General features: G+C 42.7%; 1 protein-coding gene across 4 annotated transcripts in view; it reads right to left on the reverse strand.

The window, feature by feature from the left end:
* The window catches only part of NPRL3 (NPR3 like, GATOR1 complex subunit), a 177,692-nt gene that overhangs the window by 155,016 nt on the left and 4,966 nt on the right, over positions 1-17,710 (reverse strand). Inside the window, exon 1 of one of the 4 annotated variants that reach the window (XM_053472104.1) lies at positions 2,172-2,185. The exons of the other annotated variants lie outside the window; for them this stretch is intronic. The gene's annotated coding sequence lies outside the window, so the exon portion shown is untranslated. Of the gene's footprint in view, positions 1-2,171; positions 2,186-17,710 lie in introns of those variants that run through there. 4 annotated transcript variants of the gene reach the window in all.

Here is a 17,710-nt window from a genome sequence, read left to right on the forward strand (position 1 = left end):
CCTTCCTATATAAGGTATAACCTTTTAAGTTAACTGCCCAGTCATGGGTCTCATCCCACCATGTTTCTGTTATGCCTATTATATCATATTGCTTAGTGTATGCTATTGCCTCTAGTTCTCCCATTTTGTTATTTAGGCATGTTATTTATGCATTAGCAAGCATACATTTAATATTACCCTGAGTCTCTTGAATTTTTTGAGAATTTTTATTAATACATACCTCCTCTGTTCTGATCTTGTCCCTTCCCCCCATCTCCACCCCCCTTGTTCTGATCTGAAGCCCCTCTCCTTTCTGTGCTATCTCCATTTTCAAGATCTCTGTGTCCCTCCTACCCTACCACTAGTTTAAAAACCCCTCCTTCTAGCCATCCTCTCCCCTAGCACAGCAGACCCTCTTCCGTTTAGGTGCAATCCATCATCACTATTAAGATTGTACCCAAGCGCAAAATCAGCCCAGTGCTCTAGAAAGCCAAAACCCTCCTTCCTACACTATGACTTTAGCCACGCATTTACCTCCCTGATCTCCCGCTGCCTTTCTACTGTTGCGTGTGGCACAGGTAATATTTCTGAAAATACTACCTTGGAGGTCCTTTTCTTCAGGTTTTTCTCCTAATTCCCTGAAATCATTCTTTAGGACCTTCCATTTTCCACTGACTTTGTCATTGGTACCAATATGGACCATGACAGCCGGGTCTTCCCCAGCCTCTCCCAATAATCCATCCACTCTGTCAGCAACATGCCGGACCCGAGCACCCGGGAGACAGCAAACTGTCCGGTTGAGCCTATCAGAGTGGCAGATTACCCTATCTACTCTCTTAATAATAGAGTCCCCTACCACCACAACCTGTCTAGCCTTTCTTACGCTCTAAACCCCACTCATACTAGAGAGGCTGTTCCCTCGGCTGTTAGAAGGAACAGCTTCCTCCAGTATAGCTACTCCTGAGCTTATGCACCCAACATCTTCTCTCAAGCGGGCAAATCTGTTAGGCTGCACAAGGTCAGGACTAGCTAAACCTTTCCTCTTTCCTCCCCCTCTACCACCACGTATAACTGTTACCCAGCTACATGCCTGTTCCCCAGCTGACTTATCTCCTCCCTCTTCACTACCTGCACCCACTAAACTCTGCTCAGTGAGCAGCAGACTCCTTTCAAGATTCTCTATCTCTCTCAAAGTTGCAATTTGCTTCTCCAGATCTGTAATACAAGCTTCCAGAGAAACCACTTGCTCACACCTGCCACAGAGGTATGGACCCTGGACGGATTCATCCAGGCATGCATACATGAAGCAAGATGTGCATTGAGTCAGATCATCAATCTTGCTAACTCCCATAACCATACTCACAATCAAGTATAAGAAAAGAAAAATAACTGAGAATCTATAAAATTACAGTTAAACAAGAACACCCGTCAAAAATAAACAGTTAAAAGTACAGAACTATAGTTCAACAAAAACAGTCCAATAAATATATAGCAGTATAAATACAGTACCTTGTGGAACCCCTTTTTCTCTTTCCAACTCCTGTTTCTTTTCAACTCCTACTTAAAATAGCCTATCTCAATGCAGAAGCAACTCAAGTACCTGCATTCAACCTGCAGGAGGAGCTCGAGAGTTCTCAAGAGGGTCTGGATAGACCCTCTGTGAACTCAGATCTATTGTTAATGCCATTGTGTAAATGACGGCAACGTCATTTACAGGATGGCACTTGTGGTTGCTCTTCTGAGCAATCACAAGGCTATCGGATAGTAGTCAGCAACACCGTTTATGCTTAGAAAGCGATTCCAATCGCTTCCTAAGCTGTTTTCCCCATTTTTCTTCTGTGGAGGGCTTTCCTCCCCGGATCCACGGTCAGCCTCATTTGTGAGGCTTCCATGGATGCTGCAAAGCCGCCTATTGTGCAGAAATGCCGCGACCGCGGCGATGCAGCTATTTAACGGCAGCCCGTACATGTACGGGCTTTGTCGTTAAGGAGTTAATGCTAGATTTATTTGAACAGTGAGAGACAGAAGAACGCATTTCAAATAAGTTATGATGTGATTTGCATTTTACTATGAGTACCGTATTTACTCAATTATAAGACGACCCCCCAAAATTTTTATATTAATTTAGGAAAAAAAGAAAAAGCCTGAATATAAGTCTACTGTCACAGAGCTGGCTAGTCCAACTGACTAACCTCCGCTGACTTGTGCTCCCTTGGCCTTTCCTCGGTTTCCCAGTCACTAGCCGTGATTCAGCGTAGGGTATAAACCAAAATGAAGAATGGCCCCAGTGATGGAGAGTTCCGTCACAACTACCCTATAGGGGGAAAAAAAATACTAGTAAAAATTAATGTAAGCTATTTTTCCCATAGTTAATAAAAACTATGATTGAGAAAAATGAATTTTTTGTGTTTATTTTATTTGCCAACCTGCCCCCCTCCAGTTATGCACACTCTGCCCCCCAGAAATGCCTTATACCCCACTATATGCCACTCTGCCTCCCTGATATGCCTTACACCCCCCCTATATGCCACTCTGCCCCAGATATGACTTGTACCCCCTATATTCCACTCTGCCCTCAGATATGCCTTATACCCCCTATATGCCACTCTGTCCCACAGATATGCCTTATACCTCACTATATTCCACTCTGCCCTCAGATATGCCTTATACCCCCCTATATGCCACTCTGTCCCACAGATATGCCTTATAACTCCCTATATGCCACTCTGCCTCCAGAAATGCCTTATACCCCCCCCCTTGACTTACCAATGCATCCCTAGGCTTTTCCACCGTGCTTTAGACTCCCTGCTGTCTAGTGAGGGCAGCTGGCAGACATCTGCGCAATGTGCGTAGAAAACCTCCACTGCCCATTAGTTCCGCAGGGACTTCTATGACAGAACACCGGAAGGTCATGTCATGTCAGTGCTCTGTTACAGAAGCCCCCATGGAAGTGCCAGCAGCAGCGGAGTTTGTCTGTGCGCAGACGTTCACTGGCTGCTAGGGAGAAGGATCCAGGTTTAATGCAGCACTGTGGGGGATGCTCCTCTCTGGCAGCCGGTGAGCGCCTGCACAATGCATGCAGAAAGCCTCCGCTGCTGCAGGCACTTCAACCGGGGCTTCTATGATGGAGCATTGTAAGGTCATATAACGCCGGTGCTCCGTCATAGAAGCCCCAGAGGAAGTGTCAGCAGCAGCGGTTGCCAAAGAGGAGGATCCAGGTCCAATCCAGCGCAACAGGGGATCTGGATCTTAGTCTTGCCGCCAGACCTCTATTTGAACTTGAATATAAGACGATGGGTATTTTTCAGAGCATTTGTCTTATAATCGACAGTTGTCAGTATTGGATCCCCTATCAATCAGGGAGTGCTCCTAATCTCAGCTTGTTACCTGTATAAAAGACACCTGCCCACAGAAGCAAATCAATCAGATTCCAAACGCTCCACCATGGCCAAGACCGAAGAGCTGTCCAAGGATCTCGGAGACAAGACTGTAGACCTACACAAGGGTGGAATGGGCTACAAGACCATCGCCAAGCAGTTTGGTGAGAAGGTGACAACAGTTGGTGCGATTATTCACAAGTGGAAAAAAACTAAATAACTGTCAACCTCCCTCAGTCTGGGCTCCATGTAAGACCTCGCCTCGTGAAGTTTCAATGAACATGAGAACGGTGAGGTGAGGTATCATCCCAGAACTACACGGGAGGATCTTGTCAATGATCTCAAAGCAGCTGGGACCATAGTCACCAAGAAAACAATTGGTAACACACTACACCACGAAGCACTGAAATCCTGGAGGTGGAAACATTATGCTTTGGGGATGTTTTTCTGCTAAGGGGACAGGGTGACTTCACTGGATCAAAGGGGCGATGGATGGGGCCCATGTACCGCCAAATCTTGGCTGAAAACTTCCTTCCGTCAGCCAAGGCATTGAAAGTGGTTCGTGGATGGGTATTCCAGCATAACAATGACCCAAAACACACATCCAAAGCAACAAAGATGTGGCTCAAGTAGAAGCACATTAAGGTCCTGGGGTGGCCTAGCCAGTCTCCAGACCTTAATCCCACAGAAAATCTGTGAAGGGAGCCGAAGTTTCGAGTTGCCAAACGTCAGCCTCGAAACCTTAATGACTTGGAGAGGATTTGCAAAGACGAGTGGGACAATGGGCCTACACAATAAAATTATTGGCTTGTGCTATTGTTGTAAGTCGGAGTTCTATATATACTCACTGGTCATATTATCAGGTATACCTTGTTAGGGATATTAATGAGACAAAATAGGCAAAACCAATATTTTATCACACACGCAAAATAACGACGCTACCAAATATTGTAGTACCACATCCACAATATTAATTTAAGGAGATACCCTATATTTTATCTCCGATCCTAAATCCTTTCAGATCGTCGAAAATTATAATTCAAATTAGATATACATCACAATGATAATCAATCAAAAATATTATTTATTGTGAAGGCAATTTATAAAATCTATATATGGGTCACACAGTGCAGAATACAAAATACAAAGTTCTTAAAACATGTCAAATTGCAGTATATCCAAATCGGTATATTATCGAAAGTTATCAATATGAATTACTACTTTATGAGTCTAACACACACAATTAATTTCCATCCCACTCAGCAACCAAAAATGATAATCAGGGCGGTAATAAAAAGATCACTAACTCTATGATATTAGTTTAACTAATATGACAATTAAAAATAATTTAATAATGTCTAAGAGTATTTAGTGAAATTCCTAATAGATGCAAATAATGTCAAACTTCATCTACAGGTAAAAATACCTTTTCATTATTGTTATTATCACGGGTTATAAGCTGCAGTCTCACAAGCCGTCATATACAATAATGCAATATACTATTTCCCAGAAAAAGGGAATTCTATATGAAGAAGACAAAATTCACCTCTATTTAGAATAATAAAACAATTATATTTACCACCACTTGTTGCTGTTGTCCAACTGGTCCTTGTAGAAGTTAATCCAGGTTCAGTGGCAAGAAATTAAGTGGAAAGAAATATAACTTTCTAAAAGTTATATAGGTTAGAACTCAAAGTAACTCTCAGAGTAAGATTATGGTGCCAGGATCTTGAGATTCCAATTCTTTGGGGTAAATTAAATGAAATGAGTCCGTCAGGGTCTGTCTGTTTCAGGGTGCGTTTTTCAGGTGAGCCTTTTAGGTCCGTTTTTTTTTTAAGGTTAGTCCTAAGGTGAGTCTTTTAAGGTTCCCCCTAAATTATTAAAGACATAAGCTTTTAAAGACATAGCTTATTATCATAGCCTCCACCTCTTGATTGGAATTATCCAATCATAACGGTGGGTTTTACCCATTATAATTAGGATTTCTACTCATATTTACACCGTTGTAATTTCTTAATTTACCAGCGAGAGACGCTCTGGTCTAAGAAATAACTTAAGACCATTACATATGTGTTAGGAATTCATTCATGGTCACCCTTATCTTTAGATGTTGCCTCCTAGGTAGTAAATTAGGTTTTGGTGGTCTTACAACGTATCCCCCATTCCAATTTACATTCCTAAGGATATGCAGTGTCTACTCCTTAACTTTCTCATGGAAGATAACATTAATTGGATCATATATACGCTGAAACATCATTTTACATGAATACTCCTTTGTTCTCAATTATAGAGGGAACAAGGACAAAAAGAAATAATCACTACATGATTAAATAAAATAAAATGGCTCTGACTCCATTTTGTGCTCATGTAAATACAGAATATATAGAATACATGTTTTCTAGCATAAAATATCTGACAACCTGTTCAATTGATTATTAACACAAATAGCTAATCAGCCAATCACATGGCAGCAACACAATGCATTTAGGCACATAGACGTGGTCAAGACAACTTTTTAAAGTTCAAAACGAGCATCAAAATGAGGAAGAAAGGGCATTTAAGTGACTTTGAACTTGGCATGTTTGTTGGTGCCAGACAGGCTGGTCTGAGTATTTCAGAAACTGCTGATCTACTGGGATTTTCATGCACAAACATCTCTAGGGTTTACAGAGAATGGTCTGAAAAAGAGAAAATATCCAGTGAGTGGCAGTTGTGTGGACAAAAATGCCTTCTTGATGTCAGACGAGTTCGAGATGACAGAACAGCAACAGTAACTCAAATAACCATTTGTTACAACCAAGGTATGTAGAATATCATCTCTGAATGCACAACATGTCAAACCTTGAAGCAGATGGGCTACAGCAGCAGAAGACCACACCGGGTACTACTCCTGTCTGCTAAGAACAGGAAACCGAGGCTACAATTCTCACAGGCTCACCAAAACTGGACAATGGAAGACTAGAAGAACGTTGCCTGGTCTGATGAGTCTCAATTCCAGCTGCGACATGATGGCAGGGTCAGTCTTTGGTGTAAACATGAAAGCATGGATCCATCTTGCCTTGTATCAACGGTTCAGGCTGGTGGTGGTTAGGGCTGCAACTAACGATTAGTTTCATAATCGATTAGCTGGCTAATTAATAATTTTTTTATCCAATTAATCAAAATATGTTATTTTTTGTTTATTTAAAATAATTTAATGAACAAACTGGATGTAAAAAACAAACAGCAGAATAAAATAAACTTTGAGTTATGCACACTGCCTCCCATATATGCCTTATACCCCCTGATATGCCACTCTGCCCCCCCCGGCTTACCCACGTGCGCCAAACCCCTTGGTGTCTAGTAGGGGCATCTGGGAACATCTGCACGACGTGCGTAGACAACAGCCGCCGCTGCTGGTCGGTACTTCTGCTGGGGCTTCTATGATGGAGCACCAGCGTGACACGGCCTATGGTGGAGCACCGGAAGGCCATGTAATGCTGGTGCTCCATCACAGAAGTGGAGGACACCGGCTGCCCCTACTAGGCACCAAGAAGTCTGGAGCACGGGGGTAAGTCTGGGGGGGGGCAGAGTGGCATTTCTGGGGGTTTTATCTTATCTTATATAAAATAGATTCAACTAATCGATTAGCTCTAAATGTTTTTGAATATAAGATGAGGGGTTTTTTTTTTAAGAGCAAATGCTCTGAGAAAGACTCCTCGTCTTATAATCCAACCTCAAATAGAGGTTGGATAATAACACTAAGATCCCCGCAGCACTGCAGGCGACACGGGTTCCTCCTCTGTTCCTCCACTTCCGCTGGGGCTTCTATGATGGAAGCACCGGCCAGCAGCGGCATGGGTCGTCTGCACGCATTGAGCAACGTTCGTCTGTTGCCAGAGAGGTGGATCCCCCGCAAAGCTGCAGGGGACCTGGATGTCCCTCTTTGAAAGCCGGTGGGCGCCGACAACCTCCGCTACTGCCGGCACTTCCGCTGGCGCTTCTATGATGGAGCACCGGCGTCATTTTCTTGGCACGCTTTGGGCCCCTTAGTACCAATTGAGAATGGTTTAAGCGCAACAGCCTACCTGAGTATTGCCTAAAGTAATGAATAGATAGTACCAGCATAACTGAATAAGATCTTTCATACATATCCTCCAAATTGTTGGAGGTGTGGAGTATTAGACGGTGCCTTCTCCCATATTTGTAGGAGTTGTCCATTTGGTGAGGCTGATCTGGAAACAGACGTATCATAGGATAAAAAAAGATCATAGAAACATAGATCTTAATAAAAAGGTGTCCCTCTTACACGTGAATATGAAGAATTGCCGTATTTGCTCGATTATAACCCTCGTCATAAATCGGGGTCATCTTATAATCAGAACTCAAATAGGTCTGACTATGAGACTAAGATCCAGATCCCCCCCCAACTTACCAGTGCTTCCGAGACCCTGGTACTTACCGGTACTTCCGCTGCAGCCGGAAGGAGGCGCGGTTAGCATCGGGGGTTGTCTGGGTCCATTGCGCAGACTTTCTCCGGCTGTCAGAGATGAGCGTATGCGCAATGGACACAGACAACCCCCGAGGCTAACCGCACCTCCTAATGCATAAAGCATTTCTGTAGGCAGAGTGCTCTATGAAATGCCTTTTAACACCCTTAATGCCACTCTGCCTCCAGAAATGCCTTTTAAACCTCTATACGCCACTCTGCCTCCTGAAATGCACATCTGCCCCCAGGCTTGCCACTCTGCCCCAGAAATGCCTTATACCTCCCTATATGCCAGTCTGTCCCTAATAAGCTTTTTAGGCCAGTCTGTCCCTAATAAGCCCCACAGTGGCATTTAGGGGGTTTAAGGCATTTTTGGAGGCAGAGTGGCACATAAGGGGTCAAAAGGTATATCATGGGGCACAGTGGCATATAGAGGGTTTAAAGGCATATCATTGGGCACAGTGGCATATAGGAGGTATACGGCATTTCTGGGGCAGGTTGGAAAATAAAAGGAAATAAAAACAAAATATTTTTCTCAATCATAGCTTTTAGGTAAAAAAAAATAAATTGTTTACATGAATTAACATTTACTGGTAAAACTTTTTTCCTATAGGGTCGTCTTATATTCAGGCTTTTTTTTCCTACATTAATATTCAGATTTTGGGGGTCGTCTTATAATCAGGGCCATCTTATAATCGAGCAAATACGGTAAAACGCCTATTATGCATCGTCTCGTAACAACTAAGATAATAATCGACAGGAATTGGTAGTCTCCCGTTTTCTAAAGTTTGAGAAGAAACCAATTGGTGGGTATATAAAGGTAATAAAAAACTAATCATGTATGAAGACTGGTTACGTAAGACTACAAAAGAGTATCCCCCTCCCTGTAGATAAATATTGATAGCAGATTTGTTATTCTGACCACCCTACCTCAAGGCACTCGATTAGAGAACACAATGTTGTCTTATACAGAGTAAAAAGGCAGGGTCTAAGATGTGTACAAAACACTACAACATTCTGTGGGAATCATGCTGTCTCACACAAAAACAATTTTGCAAAAGAGAATAGAGGTGCACCTTCGGACATATCTATTTCAGGACTCGCAGTCCTCTCGCCTACTGGAGCAGTGGCTCCTTCGGCACCGTCATCTGGGCCCACAACCATAATCGGAGCAATAGAGTTGGGTATCGCTGCCGGATCAGGCAACACGTATGTACCATCCGGGTTAATTACTGGGTACAGCGACGTCGTGGGAATAGTCATAGAGGATGACGGGGCTGGAGATAGGCCTGAACTCTGAGCGGAGGCCGGAGGTAGGCCTGAGTTTTGGGCGTTGTCGGGAATTAAAGATGGCGTCGAAGTCTGCGCCGGATATTGCGTAGTGGGCAGAGTAGGTAGTGGGCAGGGACTTTCTACCGGAAGAGACTGGTAACTTTCCACTACAACTGGTTGGTAAGGTGGGTCACAAGATGGCGCGGACGCCTGTGTCTGACATGACATGGTGGACAGATCAGGAAGGGGGCAGGGCGCCTGACAGTACTGACAAAGTGGACCCGATGTCACTGTATTACAGGCTGGACAGCTCCACCCCTATCCGCCAACTTGGCGCCATCATAGGGCGGTGGCGCCTGCGACACTGGAATTTTACACAAGTATCTCGACTGTTTTTCATCATACATTTCTTCACCACTTAGCGATTTAAATTCTTTGCTACAATCCAACCAAATTCTGACAGTATCTTTCAACCCCTCATCGCTCAATTTCCCAGCCATATCATTTAGGAGGGTTTGCCAGACATCAATTGATAATGTACCTCCTTTTGGTATTTTATATCGCTTTACCAACTTAGGCAATTGTTTAATATACTTTTTCCCTCGTCTATTCGCAACCACTTGGGAGGGCGTACAATACCCACTCGGGACACTTAACGTTCCCCATTTCGCAATGGTATCGTAACCTTGTCCACAACCGTTCGAAACCTTCTGATACGAGGCACACACACACTGTAGTACTATTATGCACTGGGGGCAGGCGACTAGGCTGCCCAAAATAACTGGGGACAGGCAATTGGGCTGTCCAAAGCAAGGTTAGTCTTATGGCACCGTCTGGGATCAAAATATATGGATTGATCGGGTGCAGAAGTGTAACACTTTACCGATTCCTTCCCACTACAGTGTGTTTGCCAGAAAGAGGGAGGCACCTCAGTTCAACAAGTGCTACAACAGTATATTTACATGGGGTTCTTTTATTGCCACTCGAGGGTGCGTCAACCAAATGAGTTCCCTCCTCCGAATACACACGTGAGTAACGAGTGACACACAAGGTAGATAAGCAATCTTACCTTGTAACTGGGCTGCAGTCCCAGGGTCCAATCGTCAGCTCACACTGCGAACTCTCCCCGGGAGGGACCCCCGAAGGGTACGACTTCCTCGAGCCCCACGTTGGGCGCCAACTGTTTTGGATGTCTTTCAATAAAGGCTTTCTTCAGTTGTTGAACTGCTCCAAATTATATGATTATAAATGTACGTGCACAGAGAGAGAGAGAAATGAGACACACGACACAGCTTAGGTCAGGTCCAAAATCACTCTGCTTTATTACAATCAGGATATAGGTTATATAGTGTCCAAAAAGAAGGACGTCTTAACACATAAATCATCTCAATTGGTTAATTCCTTAAAACTATGCGGATATAGGCAGAAAACCGTTACAGACAAACATCAGGCGATACTTAGGCAATTTCCTTGTATCTAGAACAAAATGCCAGCCGGATATCTTTGCAGTTAGTAAAACATAGAGTACGTGTTTGTGTAACTTGTACTGAATGTCCTAAAATACTGCTACTTGCGTCTCTCGCATATTTGCGTGAGGTTTGACCCTTTATACTGGTCAGAGCCAGCTTATATTCATTAAAGCTATAAGCGTTTCTTGCTGATAGATATATAGTTATAACTTGGTTCCATAACAACAGTGAGTGTAGCAAATAAGGAGATATAGCTTACCTCTTTGGGGTTAAAGACGTTCAGAATCCGGGATTGTACATAAAAGATAAAACAAATAATAGTGCAACACAAATTAATGCAATAAAATGGGCTAGAACACTCATGAGTGGAGCCAATGTGACTGGCTCCAATCGAAATCGCTATGTGTGATTTTGCTCCCTTACAGCGTCTCTTCTCTTGCTCCGCCCAGGAACAAGGCGGAGTCACGGGAAGTGACATCATATCACGTGACTCCGCCTTGTTCCTGGGCACAGCAAGAGAGGAGACACTGTAAGGGAGCAGAGTGAAGGCAGCATTGCGGGACTGCGCGGGATTACCGGGACCCGTAGGTACAGTGCCTGACCGCCCACAACACCAGCAAGACCGCCCGCAAGTTTTTTGGCGGGTCCTACGGGACCTGCCTCCCAATGCAGTTCTCTATTACGCTGTGCTGACTGAGGACAGCACTTCCCCTTTAACACCAGCGTAAATATAGATAGCAGCAGGAAAAAAAATCATGGATCTAGTAGGGAAGAGTCTTTAAATGGTACTGTGCAAAACCGAGCGATATGTGCAGAGGATGTAGTATGTGCCAGTAATGCCAAATGTGCAAAATATATAAACTGCGGTATTTATTTTAAGCACAATATAACAAATAAAAACACATGATCCAAATGCAATACTCAAGTGAAAAATAGTCCCCCCCTGTGATCCTCTAACAACGAGTTTCGCCTTGGGGCTCTCTCAAATTGGTCTGGATTCGATCTTCACCAACAGATGGGTGTGTGATCCCAAATCACACATAGCGATTTTGATTGGAGCCAATCACATTGGCTCCACTCATGTGAGTGTTCTAGCCCATTACTTTTATTGCATTAATTTGTGTTGCACACAGGTTGCACTATTTGCTTCTTTTAACTTTTATGTACATTGCGGATTCTGATCGTCTTTAACCCCAAAGCTCATCTCCTTATTTGCTTATTCACTCCACTCACTGTGGTGGGTTATACCACCTCTATTCTCTTTTGCACAATGTCGTCTTATGTTTGTATTATATGTATAGTAAATAAATTGTGTAATGAAAAATGTATTAAATTGTTTTTACCGTATTTCCTCGATTATAAGACGACCCCCCAAAATCCGAATATTAATTTAGGAAAAAAAGAAATATGACTACCGCTATGATCGAGAAAAATATTGTTTTGTTTTTATTTTATTTTCCAACCTGCCCCCCAGTTATGCACATCTGCCCCCAGGCTTGCCCCAGAAATGCATTATACCCCTATATGCCACTCTGGCATTTAGGGGGTTAAAAGGCATTTTAGGAGGCAGTGGCATTTAGAGGGTTAAAAGGCATTTCTGGATGCAGAGTGGCATCAAGGGGGTTAAAAGGCATATCATAGAGCATTGTGCCTAAAAAAATGCCTTATGCCCCCCCCATTTAAACCCCTCCTCAAAAACTTTCCGTATTCTGACTCCCTAGCGTGTAGTCGGGGCAGCGGGTAGACGTCTCTATGATATGCCTTTTAATCCCCTTGATGCCACTCTGCCTCCAGAAATGCCTTTTAACCCTCTAAATGCCACTCTGGGGGGTTGTTAAATGGGGGGCATAAGACAGGAGGATCCAGGTCCCCCAGCGCTGCGGGGGATCTGGATCTTAGTCTCATAGTCTGATTAGAAGACGAGGGGTATTTTTCAGAGCATTTCGAGCAAATACGGTGATGAAAATTGTTATCAACAAATTTCATTATCGATTAGTTGAATCTGAATTTTTATCGATTATAAAAATGAGGGATTTTTTCTGAACAAATGCTCTGAAAAATATCCCTAGTTTTATAATCCATTTCATTCAGTGTGGCTCACAGCAGTTACTACTTACAGTCCCTCCGTGCAATCACTCTGACGATTGGACCTGCCCCTTTTTCGTACTTTTTTTTTTACTAATGGGAATCTAAATCCTGGGGGGCAGTGAAGATTAATCCTGTATTTATTTATATAAGTTTTGTTTCAGTGTGCTACGAATGAGTCTGTGAATTTATGAGGGCACTATGGGATATCTGGGGGGTATAAGGCATATCTGGGGAGGACGGAGTGACATATCTGGGGGTATAAGGCATATCAGGGGGTATAAGGCATATATGGGGAGGGTGGAGTGGCATATCTGGGAGGCAGTGTGGGAAGCCTGGACTCAAATGTGCATACCTGGTGTGGGGGGGGTCAGGTTGGAAAATGCATTTTTATCAAAGTTATTTTATTCTGCTGTTTGTTTATTAAATTATTTTAAATAAATGAAAAAAATTACATTAATTTTTTTATCTGATTAATCGAAAAAATAATCGGCCAACTAATCGATTATGAAAATAATAGTTGCAGCCCTAGCTGCAATTTTTTTTAATAATCTTTATTTTGTTTTATAGTTTGTTTTATAGATAAAAAACATGGACACACACAACCAAATTGATATAAAGACAAACAATGATTAGCACCTTTTGTTTAAAAATAAAAAAGCGAGAAGAAAACCCTTAACATATGGATTATCCTTATTTTCTAGTGCTGAACCATCTTACAGGAAAGAAATCGAATACAAAAAACATTACATATAGAAACAGAGACTGCATACATAAACTTCAGGGATGGAGCTGGAGGAGAAGAAATAAGAGGCTAGTCGTTATAATTCGGCATTTCTGCTGGCTAGGTATGAATTGTTATTTTTTTGGAGGCATGATTCCCATACTTGTGTTTTTTATATGATATGTGTAGGGTCCGCAAAATCTTCTTCTCCATTGTAATTTGGAATTTTAATTGGCTCTTCAACTGTGACATGTTGAAGTATCTATTTTGTTTCCATTCTTTTGCTATTATCTTCTTAGCTGCTATGCATGTGTGAATGGTTAAATTTAGTTATACTTGTGTCAAAGGAGGCCAGCCTAAGTAGAGTAATAGAGAGGACGGGGAATCTGGAATTACTATATTATCTATTTCCTTCAGATAAAGAAGAATCTCTGCCCAGAATCTATTGACCTTATAACAGGACCACCATATATGGAGGTATGTTCCAATCGACTGATCGCAGCGCCAACAAATGTTAGAATTTATTGGAAACATACTTGCTCCACGAGTTGGTACGAGGTACCGTTTATTTAGTACTGTAAATTGTGTCTCCAATAAAGAAAGGTCATGTATCCTAGGGAGGAGTTTCCTAAATTCATTTAACCAATCGTTTATTGTGATAGAAATATTTAGTTCTGTCCCCCAACTGGATATTATCTTAAAGATAAATGTACTCCCTTCTTTAAGTCTCATTAGCTCTGAGCATTTGGCAAGGAGTTTCCGTGTATGATTGGAGCCAAACATTTGAACTAATTTCTGTAATGGAGCCTCTTGTAGATTTGGAAAGTTTATTGCAATTCTTTACTCGCAAATACTTAAAAATATTTGGTTTAATTGTCTTAAATTTAGCTGTTAAGGAATGGAAGGAAATCATCTTTCCGTGTGTCATGATATCTGTTATAGTAGTAATTCCAGCTTGTTTCCAATCATCCAGAGAGATGTCCTCCATAATAACCTCCAAATTTTGAGATTTAATGAGTCAATTTATCTTTAATGCCCATTTTCTTTTTAATGTTTAACCAGTCAGGTATAATACTCTCTAAGATCTTATTCTTATCTTTGATCTGAGTTAGTATTTCTTTATCTTCTAGAGACCAAATGAATTTGTTTAGGCTATCAACCTCACAGATCTCTTGTTCTATTTTATACCATGCTTCTTGCTTAGCTGATTCTTGATAAGTTTTAACAATATGGTATATTCTACTAGTTTCATATTGTTGATTTATCTGAGAAAGTTCATGCCATCTCTAGTACGGGCACCCATCTTCCCCTTCCAAACATAATTTATAAAGGAGGTATGTAGCATTGCAAGCCAGCTCTGTGGGAATTTTATTGGTAGCATTCGCAAGAGGTAGTTCCATTTTGGCATTAAATAAGAATAGCGTTAACTCTGCCCCACCATGAAAGTTCTACTTTTCGCCAGTCTCTCATAAGTTGGTTTGACGTTCTTAATATGCGTAAAAAAAAAAATTCCACAATATTATCTTTTATCCAGGATAAGAATCCCAAGATATTCAAATTCTTTTGCTTTTTGTATTTAGAGAGAAACGGTCATGTAAAAGTTGTCTCTAATCTGGCGATACTTTTAGCTTGGGCTATGGTTTTATCTAAATTAAGTTTATAATTGGAAACTAAACTGAACATCTCCACCTCCTGTAAAAAATGTTTCACTGAAATTAAAGGGTTTGTTAAGGAAATAATCACATCATCCGCACATAGTGAAATTTTAAATTCCTCATTATCGGTCGTAATACCCGTTATGTCGCGATTATTACGTTCTCTCCTGGCAAAGGGTTCTAGAGTGAAAATATATAAAATTGGTGATAAAGAGCAGCCCTGTCTGGTGCCATTTTGAAGGTCGAACCAACTGGAACAAGGCCCCTGACCTACTAGTCGTGCACTATGATTTGAATAAAGAGTAGGGCTGCAACTAACGATTATTTTCATAATTGATTAGTTGGCAGATTATTTTTTCCATTAATCTGATAAAAAAAAGGAACATTTTTAATTTATTTTAAATTTTTTAATAAAGTAATGTAGGATGTAAAAAACAAACGGCAGAATAAAAAAAATGTAAAAAAAAAAAAAATAAAAAAAAAATGCATTTCTTGTTTTTATTTCCCAACCTGCCCCCCCCCCAAGTTATGCACATTTGAGCCCAGGCTTGCCACACTGCCTCCCAGAAATGCCACACTGCCCTCCCCACATGTGCCTTATACCCCCCTCCCAAGGTATGCCGTATACCCCCGATATGCCATAGTGCACTCATAGGTTTGCAGACTCGTTCACAGACACAATACTTATTTATAAATAAGTACAGGGTTAATCTTCACTGCCCCAGGATTTAGATGCCCCCTTTACCTCTAACTGCACCTTAAAGTTAACTTTATTTCATTAAATTAACCCTGTCCTCAGAGAAGACCCCATTAACCATAACTGCCCCTAAATGAACCCTGAAGACCCCATCAACCACAACTGCCCCTTAATGAACCCTGAAGACCCCATCAACCACAACTGCCCCTAAATTAACCCTGAAGACCCCATCTGCCCCTAAACTCACCCTGAAGACCCCATCAACCACAACTGCCCCTAAATGAACCCATTAACTATAACTGCCCCTAAATTCACCCTGAAGACCTCACCAACCACAACTGCCCCTAAATTAACCCTAAAACACCCCATCAACCCTTAAGCCCCACCTCCCCTAGCTTTCAGCAGCCCAAATATTAATTTTATACTTACTGTTAGATGAGTGTCACAGCCATGTGGATGTTACAGGAAATGGGCAGAGCCAATCAACTGTCTGGCCCCGCCCCTTTCTTCCTCCCCGTCCCTCCCTGCGGTCACTGCCGATTGGGCCCACCCCTTTCTTCCTCCAGCAGTGATTGCAGGGAGGGACTGGTAAGTAGGAACTGCTGCTGTGAGTCACAAACTGATTATAAAACGAGGGGTGTTTTACCCACACTCCGGCGGTTCTCTACCGACCAACGGCGAGATGTCCACCCGTAGAGGCGGAAAACCGGGAAGTGCCGGACTTTTTCGAGAGAAAAAAAAAAAAGAAGAGAGACGAGGGCATTGAAGGCGCGGACGACGCAGGGCCTAGCACGCGGAGTGACATCGCGGACCTTAAGGCCTGCATACTCTCCGTCAAACTTGAGCAGCAATCTGACCTCAAGGCGGGTCTCTCTGCGATCTCGGCGGACCTCACTGCACTGGCTACCAGGACTGTCCGTCTGGAACAGGCGGTTGACGATCTTACGGCCAGTCAGCATGAATGGGATGTGGACATGGTCCGGCTGGAGGCCGTGTGCGCTGTTCTCCAGGATGCTGTGGATGACTGAGACAACCGCTCCAGGCACTCTAACTTGCGCATCCGGGGTGTCCCATAATCCCTGGTTGATCTGCGACCATTTTTCCACCGCTATCTGCGGCAACTTCTTCCGGACTTACCTGAAGCTGAACTCCATCTTGAGCGGATCCACAGGGCGTTACGACAGAAGCCGGGGTATGGAGACTGTCACACCAACTTGTGTAGTACGTATATGGACGTAGAGATGGTATGGCCAATTTCAGTATGTGAGGGGTCAATTCGATTGTATAGGCATGTGGTGCCGAAAGGTCTTTTAAGATAAATTGGTCTTTTGAAGCTGGGACTCCAACCAAGGCCCTCTCTACAAGGTGTGAAATGCTACAGGGCGGCGGTGCCTTTACGTCTACTAGCTGAGACATTCACCATATGCCTGTATCCCCTCATTCTTTGATATGCTGAGTGACCACTAGCAGTCAGGAAACCCAGGTCATATCCAACACATATCAATAATAACTCATAGTTTCATTATCATACCTCCTTGTGTGCATACCTAGAACGGGGAAAGCGCACCCTACAAAAAGAGTACAAACATGGCGGTACAACTTAAACGGTTTGGAAGGAATTGTGAAGTCTATGATGTTCAGTCATAAGTAGCAAGTGTGAAAATTCATAAATGCATGGAGGGACGATAAAATGAAAATAAGTTATTTTGACTGATATATTTCCACCACACAAGGGGGAGGTCACTTAGGGTACACCTTCCCTCCACTTATACCACCTCTGGGCCGGCTTGGAAACTCGAGATGAACTGGGAAAGAGTATAAAGTTAATGAGTGAAGATTGGTCAGAGGGGGTATGTGGCATATCAGGGGACAGAGTGGCATATAGGAGGTATAAGGGATATCACGGTGCACAGTGGCATCTCTGGCATATAGGAGGTATAAGGTATTTCTGGGGCAGAGTGGCAAGCTGAGGGTGAGATATGCA

This window comes from Spea bombifrons, chromosome 7 (genome assembly GCF_027358695.1).
Source record: "Spea bombifrons isolate aSpeBom1 chromosome 7, aSpeBom1.2.pri, whole genome shotgun sequence".
NCBI lineage: Eukaryota > Metazoa > Chordata > Amphibia > Anura > Pelobatidae > Spea > Spea bombifrons.